Genomic DNA, 20,169 nt, shown 5'->3' with positions numbered 1-20,169 from the left:
TTTCCTTGGAGCTGCGAATTACAAACAACTGTGCCAAAGACACGTTGCCCTGGACAGTGTGTGGCGTGTCATGGCCCATTGGAATCCTTGTTTTTGTATTTGTGCTTCAGACTTCCATAGCATGACTCAGCTGTGGCTCTGATAAGGCAACAGCATTTTGTTCGGATCTGATGTTAATGTGTCTTAACCAGGTGAATAGAAAAGAACTAAACTCTCAACCATAATGGATATGTGGCTACTACATTCTATTCCTTGCCTTACTACAGATGACCTAAAGAGCATTTCTAAAAAGGGGTTTCAGTGCCAAGTATTTTTCCCCTATTTTTCCAGTTTACCAATACATAGAAAACCCAACTTTTGAAAAAGCTTAATTGATGTGTGTTGTTGGAATTTGAATCAAATTCCATGTTCATTTAAAAATTTTTTAATCAGGCCCGGCGGCGTGGCCTAGCGGCTAAAGTCCTCGCCTTGAACGTCCCGGGATCCCATATGGGCGCCGGTTCTAATCCCGGCAGCTCCACTTCCCATCCAGCTCCCTGCTTGTGGCCTGGGAAAGCAGTCGAGGACGACCCAATGCATTGGGACACTGCGCCCGCTTGGGAGACCCGGAAGAGGTTCCAGGTTCCTGGCTCCGGATCGACACAGCACCGGCCCGTTGCGGCTCACTTAGGGAGTGAATCATCGGATGGAAGATCTTCCTCTCTGTCTCTCCTCCTCTCTGTATATCTGACTTTGTAATAAAATAAATAACTCTTTTTTTTTTTTTAAGATTTATTCATTTTATTATAGCCGCCGGGCCCAAAATAAATAAATCTTTAAAAAATTTTTTTTAATTGGCTTATTTTTATGTATTTGAAAGTCTGAGATAGAGACAGACATATCCCATCCACTGGCTTATTCCATCAATACTTACAACAGCCAGGCAGGGCTAGGCCAGGCCAAAGCCAGGAGCCAGGAACTCCATCTGGGCCTCCCACCTAAGTGGCAGGGACCCAAGTCCTTGGACTGTTGCCTGCTGTCTACTAGGGTGTGTATGATCAGGAAAGCCAGGTCAGAATCAGAATAACCAAACCTTGAACTCCAAAAAATCCAGCCACTCAAGAAGCAATTCAATTGTTATGCCCACATCTGCTCCCCGTACTCAACTTTCTGCAGCACATTCTCATGCACTAGTCAATCAACTCCAAGTGAATGCCATTGGTCTGGGTCCATCCTCCAGTGGCCAAAGGTGACTGGCCTTCAGTTCTCCGTTGGTCACCAAATGGAATAAATGCAGCCTCCCACCTCACTGAGTTTGCTCACCCATGGATTTCTGAGCCCTGCCATTTCCTGGGCTCTTCCTACCACGGCTTTTCCCAGCAGTGCGATTTCTAATCTAACGTATGGCACAAAACTAGCAATGCAATTGGTTCATCCAGCTGGTATGTTTTTCCTACTGGGTACCATCTCAGAATTTTAAATATTTTACATCAGATATTGAATATTTAATGCATGACTACATTGATGAGTCACTAACAAACACAACTAGATTTCCCTGTGGGGTTGCACCTTTGGCTCTTCTAACTCATTCTGTTCGTGTATCTGTCGTGGCCCCAAAGGGTGTGTACAATTATTTCAGTGTGGGAGAATCTCAGATGATTAGCTATAACCTCAATGTTTTTGAAGGTATGATTGTTGTGGGTGCCGCCAGATAATTAATTAGATTTAAACAGCCTGTGTCCTCCATGTCTGTCCTTGAAATGAATTGAAGCCCTTCCAAAGAGAGAGAATTACTTATGTCCTTTAGAACATCAATCAAAAAAACTTTAAAATGTTTCAGTAATTCTTAAAATGTCAGTAATTGCCCTAGTTCCCTGTGCTTAAAAGGATTTATTGAGGGTTATTTTCCCATGACAATGTAACATGAAAAACTCTGAGTTGGGAAAAAAAAGAACTGAAATAATTGGCTTTGATGAATTCAAGTTACTGTGCCACATTGGAGCTTTGGGGTGCTGAAGGCTTAAAGGGACAGATGTGTTCTGGAAGTACATTCAAGGAGTTAGCACAGGCTCCATGGAAGGTAACCCACAATTCTGAAGCTACATGGTGTTCACTTAGTAACTGGGTCATCCCAAGCTTAGCTCTCTCCTGGTTTCAGGGACAAGCCCAGTGCTATGGTTATGCAGATAAGATCTTGTGCACTGGGCCCTGGCACCAACCCTCCCCGATACCTCGGCCAGAGCCACAGCCCCATACAGCCTCTGGATCTCCCAGAGGCTGCGCTCTTAACCAGATGGTGGCTCCTTGTTGGATTTCTAAGCTTTGAGGAGTTGAAGCCAACATTGAAATTTCCCAGTGTGGTTCAGTAAGAATGGGCACAGTCTTCAGCTTTGGGAGGAAAGTGGCAAAGTTAGAGAAACAACAATTTCTTAACCGGAGATTTCGCCATGACCACCCGCAAAACATTTGTTCATGAACCGTATCTGACAGAGTCAAGTTCAGGATAAAGTGTGAAGGTTCAGATACTCTTTTCCAGGGAAGCCTGGATCATAGATTGTATCCATGACAAAAGGGTTGACAGGAAGCAAGCAAGGGCTCACAGGGAGCTGGAGGAGGAACATGCACACCAGCGAGTTGGCTGCAGTCATCCCAGGAACAGCCCAGTCAAGATGTGACCGTTTCAGTTTTGACCTCTGCCCACCCCGGTCATGGCTACCCGGCAGATGTCACAACATCCTGTGTCATTCACTGTAGATCCAAAGTGGGCAGTGGGTCTGCGCTAGAAGGTCTGTCCCTCCTGACCCCTGGGTTGCAGACCAGCTCCCAAGATACCCCATTGAGGCCATGGGATGTCTTGGGAGTCAGCCCCTTGTGTGAACAGGTTAGGGATTCAGACAGAAGGTGATTGTAAAGGGACTCTGGACCTCACCTGGCTCTCTTCCATAGCTTCCTGCTTCCCACTCTCACAAACACTGTCAGCATGCCACACAATCTGCCATGTGAGCATGAGGCCCTTCCCAGATGCACTGCCCATCCGAACTTGAACTTTTCTGCCTGTAGAACCTCCCTATACCTCTTTTTCTTTCTTTCTTTCTTTCGATCTGGTTTTTTTTTTTTTTTTGGAATGTCACATATTCAGAGAGAAGAGACAGAGAGGAAGATCTTCTATCCATTGGTTCACACCCCAAGTGGCTGTAAAAAGCCAGAGCTGTGCAGAAACTGCACCCACATGGGATCCCAGCGCATGCAAGGTGAGGACTTCAGCTGCTAGGCTACAGTGCTGGGCCCACCTCTTTTTTTTATATGTTACCAGCATCAGAAAACAAACTGAGCCTTCCATTGGCTGAATTTGGGTCACAGGCCTTGCCCCAAACCCCAGCATCCAAGAGAGGAAGGGTTTGCCTCTCCAGCCTCTACTGAGGCCTTACCCTGAAGTTACTGCACGACTAAGACCACACAGTAAGGCAAAGGCCACTTCACTGTGCATGGAGCCAGAAGTTGGGCAGCCAAACTCACGCAGTGGCTCCTGCGTGCCTGAGAAGGCAAAGGGGTACCCAGGAGCCCCCTGAGGACTTCCTTCTCTTCAGTGCTCCCACAGCATCAACAGCAGACTCCACCCACTGCCCAGGGGTCGCCAGTACCTCCCAGGGAGACATCCAGCTTCCTACAGGGATCTCCAAGGAAGCCTGCACAGTGTGAAGAACATAACAATTACTCAAAACATATGTGCTGACTGAGAATATGAAACCAACGACACATGTGAAATCGTGTTGCACTACGTTCTGGAATACCAGCGTGGTGTCTGGGGAGAAGACCTGGGCTGGAGCCCATCTCGTCTCTCATCTGAAATCTGGGCCACCTCGGGCCGGTTTTAACTCCTCTCTGAGCCTCAGCTGCTTGGTCTGTATAGGTGGATGATCATATCCACCTTGGAGAGTGGCTGGCAACTTCAGAGATCGGCACGTGGCAGGCATCCAACACACAGTTAAATAATGGGATGTGCACTTCTGCTACGACACTGCTCAGACACTTCACGCCGTGATTGAAGACAAATGTGTGAGATCTTGAAGTTCCTCTTGAAGAATCTGTAGTTAACCCCAAGTTTGCTTCACAGTCATAAATTTTGGGGGAGGTCCAGAATTTTTGTCCTTTGGTATTAGGAGATGAACATTTGTGGATAGATGGTTTTAAATGGCAGTATTAAAAGCGACTTTCTTGCCTCTAGAAAAATCTATCCCAGTATTTTTTAGATAACAGCCAAGGCTTTTTACTCTTTAGTTTGACTGGAAGCCAAAATATGACAAGCCAGAGTTAGGAAGGTATTGATTCGTGAAGGTATTGAAAGCTTAAATTGATATTAAGCACTTATTAAGGGTTCACATATAATGAGCGAGATAGCAAGGTCTGGTTCTAATCGTTTAGGGTGCTCCAGGGGACAAGACAGCCAGGCCAGAAAGCAAATCCAACAGAGGTGGACTGATTCACTGTGTTAAAGGGTGGTGAGCATTCAACAGCAGAAGGGGAGGAGTCCCAGAGGGCTGGTGTGGGAGACATACGTGGTGGGTGAGAGCTGAGGCAGGGCCGGACCCAGAGAGGAGCCAGATGGGAGTACACACTTGTAGAAACCAACGCAGGGAAACAAAGTCCCCAGATATGCCGTGAGGTCAGAGTGTGGAGAATGGGTTTCCACATCGCTCCAAACATTGTCCGATCATTCTTTGGGGAGTTGTCTATTTCCCTTCCCCCGCAGCCTGCCCTGCCTACTCTTCAAGGATTGTATGCAGTTGATGTGCCTAGAGAGGCAGCCAGATTCCTGCTGAGGGGAAGAGTAAGGTCTTTTCTCTTAATCAGCAATTTGTGCAGGGAGATGTCTTTTAATTTGAAATTTACAAAGAAAATCACCCAAGCAACACACTTAGTGAATTATTTTTCTGAAGGGGCCTATTGATCCAAAACACACCAAAACAAGAGCACATGGGATACACCCAGGACTAGAGCGTGTTCTCTTGTACGTGGGTTTAGTAACCACCACACCTAGTTCCAATCCCACCCGCCCCCCCCCCCCGTGAGACCTGTCAGGATTTCACTCTCCTTAGAGGCAAGAGGAAGAGTCCCAGCCTTGGGCCAAGGAACCTGTGATTCCTGGCCTATTCGTGAAACCAAGATTGTCATGAGAGACCAACCATCCCAGCCTGGCATCCGTGCAGAATTCTCCCAGAATTGCATGAGGTGTACAGATGCCAAGCCTTGCGAAGAGTTCCAGGGGTAAGTCTCCAGCTTGCGAAGTTTTGTGTTTTCCCCCCTTCCCCTCCTGTCTCATGCAAAGCTGCAGCTCTTGACTGCTCAGCTCTGCCCCATGGGATCAAGAAGAGAAGGGAAAGGGTTGTTTTTGATTACTGGTTTCCACAGCAACCGGAATGAGCAAGGGTGGGTGGGGGGAGGGGGTTGGTGGTTGGCAAATGCAAGCTCAGTTAGCTTGGGGACACCTCATGCCCAGATTCAGTGAAATAGTTATCTGGGAATCGGGAAGCTGCATCCTCAGGGTGTGTGGGGGGGAGGCCAGGGAATCCAGCCTGGAAATTAGTTTTGGATTCCTGAGGGATCAAGACCACATCTGGGGCCGTTCGCCAGGCCTATTCTTATCCTGTATACCCAAGCTGTTTTCTCTCCTGAATCCTTTCTTCTGAACGCCTTCATCAGAAGTGAAGTTATCTCTTACCTGAATTGCTCTTTCTAAGAGTCGACTTCCTGTGCCTTTGATCCAGCCCAGCAGGAAGGGTCCGTGCTTGGGGGGATTTCCTGGGCTGTTGAGGAGGCCAGGTTTTCTGAACACCAGCCCCAGCCTGGAGACAAGGAATTGGATTTGCCCTCTCGGCCTTCCAGCCTGGCGTGGATGGAATGACAGGACGTTTAAGATGGCCTGACAAAGGTAGTTTTTATTTTGGTCTTTTTTTCAATTTGAGAGAAAGAGACACAGAGCTTCCACCCATTGGTTCACGTCCCCCGCAAATGTCCACAAGGGCCAATATGGGCCAGGCTGGGAGCTCGGAACTCAATCAGGTGTCCCAGATGAATGACAAGAACTTGGGCTGTCACCACTGTTTCCCAGGGTGTAGAACCCAAGAACTCCCATAGGGATGAGAGAATCTTCACTGTGACTCCATTTCCAATCAGTTGCAAATCACTCTCATAGTGGTCTGATGCATTACTTTTATTTATTTTTTTTTTTTTCAAATAAATAGTCACACTGAGGAACGTGGCACAAAATTTAGAGTACACTGTGGTGAACTTGCACAAGGACCAAGACCAAAGGACAAAAGGCCTCCTGTAGCTTTCCCCAGGCACTCCCCTACTTCCTCCTCACATGCCATGAGGTAGCTTTGTCCACTTTTGACCCTGCAGTAAACATTACAGACGATACAGCTGCGCTCTCCCCCAACATGATGACAGAAGGTAGCACCATCTGATTCCATAGGATTTTGTTGCATGACTGCGTCAACAGGCATTCATCTATTCAGCTTGTGTGCTTTCAGGGTTATTCTAAGTCTGTCCATGAGTGTTCTTGGACCTGGCTTTGGATGGGCACACGTCTGAATGTCCATGGCAGGGCTCCCTAAGAATGGAAGCTCTGGGTTGTAGGATGTGGCATGTTGCCTAACCATTTCCCTAAATTACTTTACCATCTGTAAATTCGGAATAAACGAGAGGTCCCGTTGCTTCAAGCACTGGGTTGACTTGTGTCCCCCAAGTACCACAGAAAGTGACTGCTCTCGGAGATCGGCCCATTCAGAGGATGAGTTAGGATACGTGACTCCTCCCGTGAACTTATGAGACTGTCAGGGAGCAGACGCACAGGTGAGGGCTCTCCAGAGACTCGGGAAGCAGACAGACCCCTGGGAGAGACCACTAAGCCGTGGGATTTGACTTTGGTACTTACATCATGGCCCAGCAACCAATACCCTCCACGTACAGTCATTTTGACTTCAGCCACTCCAGTAGCGGCTGGGCGAGGAGTAGCTCATGGTCTCCTTGTTTCCATATCCACAATAACTGATGAAGCAGAGCAAATTTTCTGCATTTTGTTTTTGGATCATTTGAACACCCTCTTTGATGAACTGCCTATTCCAGTCTTTTTCTCTTGGGACTTCTCTTTATTGATCTGTGGGAGGCTTTGTCTGCGTGTAAAGCTTCCATCAGCACTATCTCTGCCTCTCTGTGCTTGCCTATGATTCTTTTCATGATTGTTGCTGAGCACGGTACAGTTTATTCAGTAGATGCAAGATCATTTAGACTTTCCTGTTTCCTCTTCTGTCACTTTTGGCAGAGCATTCTTTTCCAGATTCCTTCTGAATTTCCAACTTCATTGGCACAAAAAGACGTTATTTATCATCTCCTCCTTTCCACTAATTAGTTAACTGATTTAAAAAAAAAAAAACACATTCAAAGGCACAGATGCAGAGAGAGTGACTGCATCCCACTGATTCGTTCCTGTAATGCCCACAGCAGTCAGGGGGCAAAGCCAGGAGCCAGGAACTCAGCTCAGGTCTCCCGCGTGGCTGGCAGAGGCCCTCACCCGCTGCCCCCCTAGGGTGTGCCCTGGCTGGACCCTGGCATTGGAAGCAGAGCTGGAACTCTAGCCTAGACCCTCAGGTGACTCGGGTGTCGCCCACCACATCCTGGCCTCTGCACTGAATGTCCACTGCTGATGCTGTTAGTGCCTGTGACACGCTGTGCTGTCCTCTGTCGCTCACACGCTAGATATTTGTTACTTTTCCTCTCTATCAATCTTAACCAGGAGTTCATTGGTTTTAACATTCTTTTCAAAGAACCAGCTTTGTCTTTACTTCTTTAATATATAATTGTTTTTTATTTCATTGGTTTCTACTCTAATCTTTACTAAGCCCTTTCCTCTGCTTTCTTTTCTGACTGTATAAATGGGTATCTATACCACTGACTGCCTCTTCTAGTACAAGCATATATGTCCATACCCTATCATTTCATTATGCCATCTTTTGAACAACAAATTAGTTCATAGTATTTTCTAATTTTCATTGTGATTTTTCTCTGACTTACTAGATTCTTGTAAACAATTTATTAGTTTTCAACATCTGGAGACTTTGAATCTCTTTTATTACTGATTGTTAATTTCATTATAGTAAAAAAACATGTTCTGTATGAATTTAGTCTTTTAAAATGTGCTCCAACTTGCTTTATGGTTCTCTGCCTCTTGTAACCAGTACGTAGTTGGATTGTTTCATTTGTCAATCTTTCGACTTTCATCTTTTTAAAATTGGAACATTTGATGTAAGGTGATTATTGACACATCAAGATTAAACTTTAGGGGTAGGCTTGTTGCACAATGGGTTAGAGTGCCAGTTAAAACACCTACCATATCAGGGTGCTGAGTTGAGTCCCAGAAGCTCTGCTTCCAATCCAGCTTCCTGATAATGTGCCTGGGAAGGCAGCAGAGGATGGCCCAGGTCGCTGCCACCCACATGGGAGACTCAGATGGAATTCCTGGTTCCTGGCCTCAGGAAATTTGTCTTCTATTTAGGATATATGTTTTTGGGAAATTTGTCTTCTATTTAGGATATATGTTTTTGGGAAATTTGTCTTCTATTTAGGATATATGTTTTCTATTTTTTCTACTCTTCTATGTTTTTCTTTTTAAAAATATTTATTTTTATTGGAAAGGCAGATTTACAGAGAGAAGGAGAGACAGAGAAGGTCTTCCCTCTGCCGGTTCACTTGGTTCACTTCTCAAATGGCCACAATGGCCAGAACTGAGCTACTTCAAAGCCAGGATCCAAGAGTCTCTTCTGGGTTTCCCTTGTGGGTGCAAGGTCCCAAAGACTTGGTCCATCCTCCACTGCTTTCCCAGGCCATAAGCAGGGAGCTGCATGGGAAGTAGAGCAGCTGGGACCAGAATTGGCACCCATATGGGATGCTGGCACCTCACGGTGGAGGATTAGCCGCCTAAGTTTATTTTTGTAACTTTCTTCTTTTTGATTAACTCAGTCATTTTTTTTAAAGTTTATTTTTGTTTACTTAAAAGGCAGGGTTACAGAGCAAAAAAGGAAGAAATTGAGAGAGAAGTCTTCCATTCGCTGGTTTACTCCCCAAATGGCCACTATGACCAGGGTTGGGCCGGGCCAAAGCAAGGAGCCAGGAGCTTCTTCCAGGTCTCCCACGTGGGTGCAGGGGTCCAACGACTTGGGCCATCCTCTGCTGTTTTCCCAGGCCTTTAGCATGGAGCTGGATGGGAAGCATAGCTGCAGAGACATGAACTCATGCCTCTATGGGGCGCTGGTGCCATAGGGAGGGGCTTTCCCCAAGTCACAGCCCAGACCCCCAACTGAATCCTTCTTATCAAGCTGCTGCCTGCTACTACTTGTCAAATGCACATGACTTCACTTTTGAAAATCCAGGAATTACAGTATGCATCCGTGATTTATTGGGATCAGCCTAAACTGGAACATCTGTTTCTTCCTGGATGGTGAGAAAGAAGTCCAGAGTATTTAATTTCCTGTAGTAGGTGCCTTGTGTGCCCTGCCTAACTGCCCTGGGCACTTACCATCCCCGTGCATGCTGGCTTAATTTACACCTCCCAGCGTCGTGACTCAGTGCTGCTGGAGGGCTCTGTGGCTGGGAGTGCAGAGCGGGCTAGCGACCCGGGGAAGCAAGGACGCCTCTAGAGCGGTCTTGAACCAATTACTGACCACAGTTTCTGGGTAAATATCCCAGCTTCTGTTCCCCTCAGGTGGGACTGACTGTGGCGCAGGCTCCACTCTGGCTCCCAACACTTGTCACCAGATGACAGCAAGAAGCTGCAAGGGACACAAATAAATCCCCAATGCTGGCTGCTGCCCCCCTGGCTAGTTTCCCTTCTCCCCAGCCCCTATCCCAGTCTCTTACCCAAAGGAAATGGATTAGCTGTGGAAATACATGGGCGCGTTCCAGACCTCTGTTTAGGGAGCTGCTCCTGTTTTGTAGACTCTTGATTCCATATTTTAGAATCATCATTATTTGTGTCCTATGTCGCCAGATTCATCTGTATGTACTCACACATTTCACCCTTCCTGTTTGTTTGTTTGTTTCCGCCTTCAACTCTGGAATTCCTTTGCACATGCCTAGAGAACACCTTTTGGCATGTCCTCCAAAGTGGATGGCGTTCTGGCTCATTTCTAACCTTCGTGACCGTTTCGGAGGGGGAAGGTGGTAAATCAGTTAAGGGATGATCTCTCTCTCTGTGAATGTGTCATCTGTTTCCACAGGACATTTCAGCTGCATATGGAGTTTTAACCTGGCAATGATTTTCTCTCAGCATGTTAAAAAGATATTCAGGGTTTCGGGCTTGTGTGCAGAGTAACCCACTGGCTGCCTGCAGCACTGGCATCCCATATGGGCATTGGTTCGAGTCCTGGCTGATCCATTTCTGATTCAGCTCCCTGCTGATGTGCTTGGGAAAACGATGAAAAATGGCCCAAATCTGTGGACCCCTGCACCCACATGGGAGACCTGGATGGAATTTAAGCTCCCGGCTTTTGCCTGGCCCAGCCCAAGTCATGTGGCTATGAGAAATATTCATTCTCTCTGTAACTCTGCCTTTCAAATACTTTTTTTTAATGTTGCTATTTCTCTTGGTTTTTATCCTTGCTATTAAAAATTCAGCTGTCAGTTTATTGTTCCTTAAAAGACAATGTTTCTGGGCCTGGTGCAGAAGCCTAGCAGCTAAAGTCTCCGCCTTGCACTCACCAGGATCCCATATGGGCACCGGTTCTAATCCCAGCAGCCCTGCTTCCCATCCCGCTCCCTGCTTGTGGCCTGGAAAAGCAGTCAAGGAGGGTCCAAAGCCTTGGGACCCTGTACCCGCATGGGAGATCAGGAAGAGGCTCTAGGCTCCTGGCTTCAGATAGGCTCAGCTCTGGCCGTTGCGGCCGCTTGGGGAGTGAATCAATGGACGGAAGATCTTCCTCTCTGTCCCTCCTCCTCTCTGTATATCTGCCTTTCCAATAAAAAGAAACAAATCTTTTTTTTAAGATCATGTTTCTACAGGTAGCTTTCTCTCTTTTAGCATCTTTCCAATAACGTGCCTTTTCAAAATGCAGCCAGTTTGAGTTCATTCGCTCCTTCCTCTAGTTCAGAAGCCGCAGTTACTCCACATTGCTTATGTTCAGCTTCCCTCTTACTCTCCTTCCTCCTTCTCGGGCTGGACCTTGCTTCAGTGCATTGTTCCTCTGGTCCAGTCTACTTTAAAAAAAATGCATTTATTTTACTTGAAAGTCATAATTACAGAGAAAAAATACAGATGGAAAGAGATTCGCTGTGCATGGGTTCACTCCTCAAATGGCCAGGATGGCCAGTGGGAGTCAAGCTGAAGCCAGGAGGCTACAGCGTCTTTCTGGGTCTCCCACATGGATGTAAGGTCCCAAGGCTTTGGGCCATCCTCTACTGCTTTCCCAGGCCACAAGCGGGCAGCTAGAAGGGAAATGGAGCAGCTGGGACACGAACCAGCACCAATATGGGATTCTAGTGCTTGCAAGATGAGAATTTAACCAGTGAGCCATTGTGCCAGGCTTGGGCACACTGTATTAATTGTCATAGATTTATGGTACGTCCCCATATTGGACACTGGGATTCCTTTGGCAATTACTCTGACTATTCCTGTCCCTTTACAATTTCATACAATTTTTGAAGCAGCATATCTATTTCAGCTTAAAAAAGGAGCCCACATAAACCTTCAGTTATTTTAATTTACACAGCACTGAATTTATGGTTTAACTCGGCAGAGCACTGGCATATTGTCTATGTTACATCTTCCAGTTCATGAACGTCCAAGATCTTTCCATGTATTTACATATTCTTTCATTTTTTTCATAACAATGTTTTTATTGTAGAATTCTAGCAATAAGAACTGTTGATGAGACTTCCAGGTATTTTAATATTCTTACACTATTACATTTGATGTTAAATATATTGTGCTGCTAGTATACAGAAACACAACTGAATTTTTTTATATTGTCCTTAACCGAATAACTTGCTTTAAACTCGCATTTGAGTTGTCTATGGATTGTTTTGGATTTTCTGTATATGGAATCATATTGATTACGAATAATAAAGAGTTTTTATATTTTACGTCTGTACTATACCTTTCACTTATTTCCTTGTCGTTTTAGATAGAACTTGAACCAGTCATTTTGAAACCTATTTCTGAAACTTACATGGGTCACTTCAGTGTGTTTTTCTATTGTCTATTTTTTCTCTTGACTTTGCTCATTTCTTTCTGTCTCCTGATGTATCTGGTAACTTTGGAATGAAGACAAGTTAGTATGTTTGACAAAGCAGATAGATAATTAGACAACCTGTTTGGTGTTATCCTCCTCCAAAGAGGACTCAGGTTTGCTTCCTGGTCAGACAAGTAGAATAAGAAATAAAGCGCTTTTTTAAAAAATAAAGATTGTATTTGTTTAGTTGAGAGGCAGAGAAAGATACAAAGAGAGAGAGAGATATACATATATATATATATATATAGAAAGAGATCTTTAATTAACTAGCTTACTGTACCCACCCACTTACCGAAATGGCCACGAAGGCTAGAAATGAGCCAGGCCGATCAGTAGCCTGGAACCCCATCCAGGTCTCCATGTACACAGCAGGGGCCTAACCACCTGGTCCATTTTCTACTTTTTTCCCCAGGCACATCAGCAGGAAACTGGATCAGAAATGGAGCAACCAGGACTCATACCAAATGCCGATATTGTGGGTGGCTGCTCAATTTGTTACACCGCCCTGCCAGCTCAGAACCAATCACTTCAACCTAGTTTGGAATTCAAAGGGATCTCACCTTGCGTTTCATTAAGAATGGGTGTGCATGTCTAGCTCACCCTATGTTGAGTGTAGCTCCCCATGAAAGCTTGACTTTTGTTATACTTTTGGTATAACAGCTTCCTAGACGCTGTTTTCTGCTGGGCATCTCATGCCACACGACAACCAGGAGCTGCCTCTAGGAGCAAAACGCTGCAAAACACCTACTTCCCTCCTCTCCAAGACGCCACCTCTCCGCCTGCCCTCTCTCTCTCTCTGTCTCTCTTTTGAGTGCAAAAGTGAAAGCAAGTGACGAAAGTTCCCCACATAGAGGAGGGACCCTGGAGCTGGGAGTCATGGTCTCAGAAGGGCTGGTCCCCCGTGGGTTACTTCCTTCTCCCTTTTGGCTGGACAACCCCTTCCCCTTGATCCATACTTTGACCTGGCAATACGCTGCTGAAGCCTTCTGGCTGAAGATAAACTAAAGTTCCTTTTTGTTATTTTTTCCTTATTTCAGCCAGCTGTGGCCCTACGGCCAACACACTCAAGCTCCTGACACACGCCTGCTGGATAGCCCCTTATCTGAAATATGGCTATTCTGCACAAGGGTGGAGGCCCCTGGTGGGTACATGGTCCTGCCCACAGATGCAGGGATCCCATCCTTAGTGACAGGACACTCAAGTGCCTGGAAGACATGAGGAGAGCTGTGAGTAAAGATGGGAGTGCAGTGACATAGTGGGTAAAGCTGCCACCACATTGCCAGCATTCCATCCTGTCTCTAGTTCAAGTCCTGGCTGCTCTACTGCAGATCCAGCTCCCTGCTACCAGACCTGGGAAAGCAGCAGAGGATGGCTCAACTGCTTGGATGCCTGCATCTACAGGGAAGATCCAGAAGATGCTCCTGGTTCCTGGCTTCGGCCTGGCCAAGCCCCAGCTATTGTGGCCGTTTAGGGAGTGATTGAGCACATGGAAGATCTCTCCTCCTCCTTCATCATCATCATCATCATCATCATCATCATCATCATCATCTCTCAATATATTAACTCTTTCAAATAAAAAAAATACATCTAAAAAAAAAGATCGCAGTGCAGTAGGAAGAACACCCAGCTCCCTCTCTCAGCACCAGTTGCACCTGCTCAGATGCAAGGACTGAGACAGAGCATACATCCTCATCACTCTCACCAGCCTGTGCCACCACCACCCCCCCCACACACACACACAAGCACAGGATTGCCTCTGAGACTGTGTCCCACTAACAATGACTAACCCCAGTGCCTAAAACATTGGACCTCTGTACCAGGATAACAGAGGTTTGCCATCACTTTATAAAGTGCATGTTACATGATTTAAGCTAACTCAGCTACCACCTCAGCCTGTTGTGAGAGTTCCCACCATCTGACTGGAAACTGTTTATAATTCTTTTAAAGAAAAGATTTGTTTATTTTTATTGGAAAGGCAGATATACAAAGAAGAGGAGAGACAGAGAGAAAGATCTTCCATCCAATGGTTCACTCTCCAAGTCGCCACAATAGCTGGAGCTGAGCTGTTCCAAAGCCAGGAGCCAGGAGCTTCTTCTGGGTCTCCCACACAGGTGCAGGGTCCCAAGGCTTTGGGCCATTCTCGACTGCTTTCCCAGGCCACAAGCAAGGAGCTGGATGGGAAGCAGGGCTGCTGGGATTAGAACCAGTGTCCATCTGGGATCCTGGCATGTTCAAGGTGAGGACTTTAGCCACTAGGTCACTGTGTCAGGCCTGGCTGTTGAAAATTCTAGGTCATTCTTAACACTGCAGACAGAGGATTAGTCTGATATGCCATTGCACTGGCTCCACATTGCTCCATTTCTAATCCAGATCCCTGTTAATGTGTCTAGGAAGGCAGTGAAAGATAGTCCAAGTATTTGAGCTCCTGATGCCCACATGGGAAACCTGGAAGAAGCTCCTGGTTCTTGGCAGCCAGGAAATGGAAGATTCTCTCTGTCTCTCTCTCTTTCTTTCTCCTTTTCTCCTGTGTGTAGCTCTTTCAAATAAATAAATAAATATTTTAAAACATGAAATCACAACTACTTTTAGAAAATTACAAGTGGGTGACAAAAATACAGTGGAAGGCAGTGGTGATGAGAGAGCCCTGGGTTTAACCAGCTCAGCAAGGCCTGTGTTGGGTCCAGTGGTAGAACAGAAGGATCTTCAACAGGTGGGCAGAGAAGCTGCCATAATTTAGCAAGCAAGGGCATGGAAGCCCTTTGGATCAGGAGGGTCAGTATGCCGTGTCTTAGCTGATTTAGAACAACCTAGGAAGAAGTTGGAACCCAGGCCGTGAAGGCGTCTGGTGGTGGTTACCAAGAGCAGCTTGAAATGAGCTGGGTCATCAAGATGGCCACCAAGGAGATGAGGGAGAGGAAGCCTAGGGCACCCGGCAGGAGGGGAGGCTGGCTGAGGCCAGGGGCTGGACCTTGGCTGCACAACGGACTTGGCAGAATATAGCAGACTGCCCCTGGATCTCCACCTGCCTAGCCTATATGGAAGGACATAGGCATGGCACACTATGCCCTTAGCTAACAGACCCAACATGGCCTATTCCCTGGGCATACAGCAAGAGCAATGGGCTGCACCTCAGTCTCTCTTCCCTACTCTGCTAGGCCTTCCTTTGTAAACAACTCTAGAAAGTCAAATGTTACATTCACCCCGCTTTTCAGCAGGTAAGGAGTCTGCCCTGAGATACAATTTCCTGTGCTTCCTGACCTTTAACTTCATTGGAGGGTCCAGAGATATAGACATGTCTGTTAGCCAGTTGCAATGTTGTTGGCTGAAAGTACTGTCGGGACCACCCTTCTGCCTGCACCCCCTCTCCTATATAAGCTTGTGACTTCTCTCAAATAAACAGACATTCTTCACCACCAGTTTGTCTCCAGTGTTTCTGCTGCTGAAGAGCGCTATCGCTTCACTCTTTGGTGGTCTTGAGGCCTTATGGACCGAAGACCCCCGAGAGCAGTTCCCCTGCTTCACAATAAAGTTAAAGAAGGAGAGCCACACGCAGGCTGTGGACTGGCCAGTCAGGGCCCAGAGGACCCAGACAGAGAATATGACAGACAATGCATGCGTCACCCTCATGGAAGCTACTCCTCCTGCAGGAGCATGACTGGTTCGAAGAACTGGAGAAGGTTGCTAGATTACAAGACACTAGGCAAGAACCTGTGTTCATGAAATGTGGGTGAATAGAGTCTGGTTGCTACCAAACTCTGCAAGAGAAAGGCTGGCTGGAGCAACCCTCAGGACCCACTCTGAGCCTCCTCTGTGCCTCATACTGGGTACCCCGTGTGTTACCCGGCTCCTGTGCCAGATTCTTCATGCAAGAAAGCGTCAGATGGGAGACGGAGTAGCAGTAAGCACACCAGCAAAGACTGACGAAGAAAAGGCAGGGACCACTAACATCGACACGAAGATGCAGATGGAGTCCCTGGCTCCTGACTTTGGCCTGGCCCAGCACTGGCCATGGTGGCCAACTGGGGACTAAACCAGCAGATGGAAGATCTCTCTCATGCTCTCTCTTTAACTTTACCTTTCAAATAAAATAAATAATTTTTAAATGGATGCAAGAGTCCATGATGGCAAGACCCTGTGCACATATGCCTTTGTAATAATTGTTCCAAGAGCTCTCTGAATCTCCAATCTTCCAAGTGAGGTTGCTTGCATAAGGACACTTAACTCACGGTTGTCTGTCCCCACCACTGAGCTAATGCCAGCGCCTGCCACATGCCCTTATAACCAACAGGATTTGTTTCCATTTAGCTTATATGGACTTCTCCTTTTACCCTCTAAAAGCTTTCCTTGACTCACTCTCTCAGTATGCACCCTGGTTCACCCCAGCACACGTATCCCCAGTGACCCTCCTCCACTGTTTTTGAATAAACTCTTTGTTTTGGAGAACTGGTCTCTCCATTGCTCAATTTAAGTTGACAGTGGACAGAGAGGCAATAGCACAAGGGGTGACAGTATTTCAGGGATTAGTGAAAAATTACTTCACATTTTGAAAATTAAAGCCATATCAGAGGCCACACATAAGCCAGATGAAACTCAAGAGGCACAAAGTTGGAAAGGGCTGGCAAAGAAAAGCAAGGATGGGGTGTGGGGGTGGCCACTGCTCCTCCTTGCTCTCTCTCTTCTTTGCTCTCCTGGTAAGAGCACAAAGCTCCTCTTGGGGAACCAGCCTGGCCTGGCCAAATCAGAGTCCCAGCGATGGTGCAGGAGTCACCCGGGCACGTGACCAGGCTACAACCCTCAGAGGAGCCTCGTGGGAGTCTGCCTGATGACAGCCACGACGAAGACTGAGAGGAGCTGGAGCTGATTGTCCCCACGGCAGCAGCCCTGGGCCAGACCAGCTGCTCCTGGCTGCAGCAGCCTTCCCTGCTGTCCTGTGCAAGGCCGCTCTGCTGGTTCTTAGATCCCCTGAGCTTCTCTGATTTCTCCAGTCCCCCATCCCACAAATTAGTTGACTTACATCAACCAGACTGGGTTTCTTTTGCTTCTGAGTCGGTGAGTTCCGTAAAGATGATGCGTTGGGAACTCCACCAGTGAACAGCACAGGAGGAGGTCATCCAACCCCTCGCGGATGGCCTTGAGTGGTCTCCAAAGGACATAATTTGCCTGGCTGTGCAGAAGTCCTGTGTCCCACAGCATCACCTACTAAGAAGCTTCCTGTCCCTACCAAGAAGCTCTTCCTTAGGACAAATTTAAAGTGTTTGTTACTTGAACTGTATCCATCTGACCTTATTATCTCATATGGATCAAATATACTGCCATATTTATTAAGTGCCAACTAGGGTACAAGGATAGCAAAATGTTGATGCAGAGTAATGGGTCCATGGATATTCATTCTCCTAGTGTCCTAGTTTGGTGACTTTTGGATATTTCCACAATTAGTAATTGTTTAAAAACCACCTATCCTGGGACCAATGTCATAGCTCAACAAGCTAATCCTCGGCCACTCAGCACTGGCATCCCATATGGGCGCTGGTTCACATCCCAGCTGCTCCACTTCCCATCTAGCTCCTTGCTGATAGCCTGAGAAAACAACAGAGGATGGCTCAAATCATAGGGCTCCTGCATCTGTGTGGGAGACCTGGAAGAAGCTCCTAGCTCCTGGTTTCAGTTTAGACCAGTTCTCACAATTGTGGCCATTTGGGGGAGTAAACCAAGGATCTTTCTGTCTCTTTTTCTCTGTAAATCTGCTTTTCCAATAAATTTAAAAAACCACTTATTCTGTGTGCCAATAATGTAAGAAGTACAAGAGAAGGCCCTTCTTTCAGCTCTTCTGGTCCATGTAGGAGAGCTCCTTGATTACAGGAGATCTTAGAAGAACTTGCTCTCGACATGAGTGTGAGCATGGTGGGCTAGACACTGGAGCTGCAGGTGAAACACCTGCTGGATGCCAAGCTGAATACACATTAGAGGGCGTGTGACGTCTATGGAACCTGGTTGAGACAGCCCAGCCCAGTGACTACTGAGGTTCCAGGCAAAAGGACACAGGGACACAGAGATATAGAATTTTCCATGGACCCTTCTTGGTAGGGGTGGGACAGGGGCTGTCCCTGAAAAAGACAGAGAAGGAACCCTTGTTACTGCTCGGGCTAGAGAGTGGGTTCTCCCTGGGGGTGTGCTTTGCCCACACTGGGTGACACACACATGACTTTCTAAGGTAGAGCTCCTGTTACCTGCAGAAGTAGAAAGTCAAGTGTTAAGAATAGGCACTGGTAGGTCCGGTGCAATAGCCTAGTTACTAAATCCTCATCGTGCGAGGTCCGGCATCCCATGTAGGCACCTATCATGTCCTGGCTGCTCCACATCCTTTCTAGCTCCCTGCTTGTGGCCTGGGAAAGCAGTCGAAGATGGCCCAAAGCCTTGGGACCCTGCGCCTGAGTGGGAGACCCAGAAGAAGCTTCTGGCTTCGAATTGGTTCAGCTCCAGCTATTATGGCCTTTTGGGGAGTGAACCATTGTATAGAAGATCTTCTTCTCTGTATCGCCTTCTCTCTGTATATCTGCCTTTCCAATTAAAAAATGAAAATAAAATTTATTTTTAAAAAAGAGTAGATGGGCCCGGTGGCGTGGCCTAGTGGCTATAGTCCTCGCCTTGAATGCGCCGGGATCCCATATGGGCGCCAGTTCTAATCCCAGCTGCTCCACTTCCCATCCAGCTCCCTGCTTGTGGCCTGGGAAAGCAGTCGAGGATGGCCCAAAGCCTTGGGACTCTGTACCCGTGTGGGAGACCTGGAAGAAGTTCCTGGCTCTTGACTTTGGATAGCCATTGCGCACACTTGGGGAGTAAAAAAATAAATAAATAAATAAATAAATCTTTAAAAAAAAAAAGAGTAGGCACTGATATCTGATGCTGTGGGTTTAGAGTAAATTTTTAAAATTATGATAAAAACATACAGAACATAAAATTTACCATCTTCACAGTGCTAAGCACATTCACATTGTTGTTCAAACTCCAGAATTCCTTTCATCTTGCAAACCTGAGACTTTACCCACTGAACGACTGTCCATCCCTGCCCCAGCCACTACCATGCCACAGTCTGTCTCCAACAGTTGGGCCCCTTTAGGGCTCTCACCGAAGTAGAATGACAGAGGGTTTGTCCTTTCAGGAATGGCTTATTTCATTTAGCCTGTGTCCGCAGTGTTTATCCATGCTGTGGCATATCCCAATGTCCTTCCGCAGGCGGACAGTGTGGCCCATTGCCTGTGGTGCGGGGGAACATCCCACACGAACACCAGCTGGAGTCCCGAGTGTTGCACTTTCAATCCAAGCAGAGAAGGATGGCCCAAGTGCTGGGCCCCTGCCACCCGTGTGGGACCCCAGGAGGAGTTTCAGGCTCTTGGCTTCAGCCTGTCTCAGCGCTGGCTGTTGCAGACATTTGGGGAGTGAATCAGCGGATGGAAGATCTCCCTCTCTCCGTGTCTCTGCCTCTCTACCACTCTGCCTTTCAAACAAATAAGCAAATCTGTAAAAACTTTCATTCCGTCTTAAAGCTGGATAACATTCCAATGCGTGGACATACCACATTATGTTTAGTCATTCATCTCTCAGTAGGCATTTCGGTTGCTTCCAACTTTTGGCTAATTGTGGATAATGTTTGGCTATCGTGAATGAGAATGTAGACATACCTTTAAAACTGTCCTTTTTTTTTTTTTTTTTTGCTTATTTATTTGAAAGGCAAAAGAGAAGGAGAAAGAGAGAATTTTGAATCTTCTGGTTCACTCCCCAAATGACTACAATAGCACAGGGTTGGGACATACCCAAGTCAAGAGCCAGAACCAGGAACTCCAACCACATAGCAGGAAGCTGGATGGGAAGTTGAGATGGGATTTAATTTTGTGTTCTCCAATATGTG

General features: G+C 46.8%; 1 long non-coding RNA gene across 2 annotated transcripts; it reads left to right on the top strand.

Annotated features, from left to right (window-relative positions):
• The first annotated feature begins 4,752 nt into the window (after positions 1-4,752).
• On the top strand, positions 4,753-13,697 carry LOC131482182 (uncharacterized). 2 transcript variants are annotated; one of them, XR_009246789.1, is made up of 4 exons: positions 4,753-4,807; positions 5,076-5,244; positions 12,676-12,844; positions 13,566-13,697. It is a non-coding gene; the product is annotated as an uncharacterized LOC131482182 (long non-coding RNA). The 2 variants fall into 2 exon arrangements; XR_009246788.1 differs by lacking the exon at positions 4,753-4,807 and having other exon boundaries at positions 5,064-5,244.
• Positions 13,698-20,169: the final 6,472 nt, after the last annotated feature.

This window comes from Ochotona princeps, chromosome 16 (genome assembly GCF_030435755.1).
Source record: "Ochotona princeps isolate mOchPri1 chromosome 16, mOchPri1.hap1, whole genome shotgun sequence".
NCBI lineage: Eukaryota > Metazoa > Chordata > Mammalia > Lagomorpha > Ochotonidae > Ochotona > Ochotona princeps.
Note: the sequence above shows the minus strand (reverse complement) of the source record. Positions and strands in the feature narration are given on the sequence as shown.